We start from the raw sequence: 554 nt of genomic DNA on the forward strand, positions 1-554 counted from the left end.
ACTATGCAAACATTGTGTTGTTACCTACTTTAATATAATTATTGAATATTTTTTTGCAATTTGCTTATGTTAATTCATGATATACTCATGTAATCTTTCATAGGCCAAAAACATTTTTGAAACCCATTTTTTTCTACATGCGATTGCACAAAGAAAGACAATAATAGCTAGTATTGTGACCATTCCAGATACATAAGAGTTTGATTGATTTGCTAATTTTTTCATTTGACTTGTTCAAATTTTTTAGATTTGTTTTAGACAGTTCATAATTTGTTTTCTCTGTAAAAAGATTCCTGAAAATGAGGTTTTTAATAATATTATGTAAAATAAAATATATGTATTATATTGATTATAGTGTTAATTATATAGAGTTTGATATTAGATTAAATAAAAAATTGATTTATATATATATATATATATATATATATAATTTGCTGTGATAACCAGATCCTGGTTATTACCCAAGGTAAACTTATACGTGAATATTTGACTAAATAATTTTGTGATAACATGATAATTTGTTATGTACGGGTATGTGCATTATGCATTATTAT

The sequence above is a fragment of the Cynara cardunculus genome (genome assembly GCF_001531365.2).
Source record: "Cynara cardunculus var. scolymus isolate 2C chromosome LG 1, CcrdV1, whole genome shotgun sequence".
Taxonomy (NCBI): domain Eukaryota; kingdom Viridiplantae; phylum Streptophyta; class Magnoliopsida; order Asterales; family Asteraceae; genus Cynara; species Cynara cardunculus.